General features: G+C 36.5%; 1 protein-coding gene across 3 annotated transcripts in view; it reads left to right on the top strand.

Moving 5' to 3' along the window:
* CCSER1 (coiled-coil serine-rich protein 1) overlaps positions 1-792 on the top strand; it is a 1,491,930-nt gene that overhangs the window by 343,304 nt on the left and 1,147,834 nt on the right. The window lies entirely within an intron of this gene.

The raw sequence follows: 792 nt of genomic DNA, 5'->3' as shown, positions 1-792 counted from the left end.
GGGAGCCTGGTGGGCTTCCGTCTATGGGGTCGCACAGAGTCGGACACGACTGAAGCGACTTAGCAGCAGCAGCAGCAGCATACCCTTACTTTTCCCCCTCCTTTCCACTGCAGGACTGCTTCCAGTGACTGGAAGTCTTCACCATTTCTTACTTCACTTATTTCAATAGCATCATCAGTGGTCTTACCTTATCTTTTTCTTGTACTTAGATGTTGCCCAGGCTGTTTGTATAAAATTTAAAGCTGATTATGTTGCTTCTTTGTTAAATGATTGGTAGCACATCTTCATTAACTTCAGCATCAAATATTAATTATATTTTAGAGGTGCTTAGAAGATCCTTGAGGTATTGGATATACATCTCTATTCCTTAATTTCTTACATCTCATCTGGATATTATTTTCTCATACCTTGATTCCTTTTAGCACTCTGCCCCTGGCTAGTATTTTTTCCTTTCCCTAATGCTCACTTCATTTTTCTTTAATCTCTCATTCACTAGACAAATATTTGTTGAGGGCTTCCTGTATTATATATGCATAATGTATAAGTTGTGTAGTGAGAACTAAGTAACAGGAAGTGAACAAGATAGCAACAGTACTACTATTTAAATCTTTGCAGATATAAAAATATTGCTGAATATAAACATAATTGAAAAATATCAACCATTAAATTTACTCTATTAGTTTAGAGCACTTGTTGCATCTTAATTAAATGAGAATCAACATGAAGTATGGTCAATATCATGGGGACTTGAGGCAAATTAATTGAAATCTGGTGTGGCTCCTTCTCGGCTCT

Source organism: Bison bison, unplaced genomic scaffold (genome assembly GCF_000754665.1).
Source record: "Bison bison bison isolate TAMUID 2011002044 unplaced genomic scaffold, Bison_UMD1.0 scf7180017864464, whole genome shotgun sequence".
Classification (NCBI taxonomy): Eukaryota; Metazoa; Chordata; class Mammalia; order Artiodactyla; family Bovidae; genus Bison; species Bison bison.
Note: the sequence above shows the minus strand (reverse complement) of the source record. Positions and strands in the feature narration are given on the sequence as shown.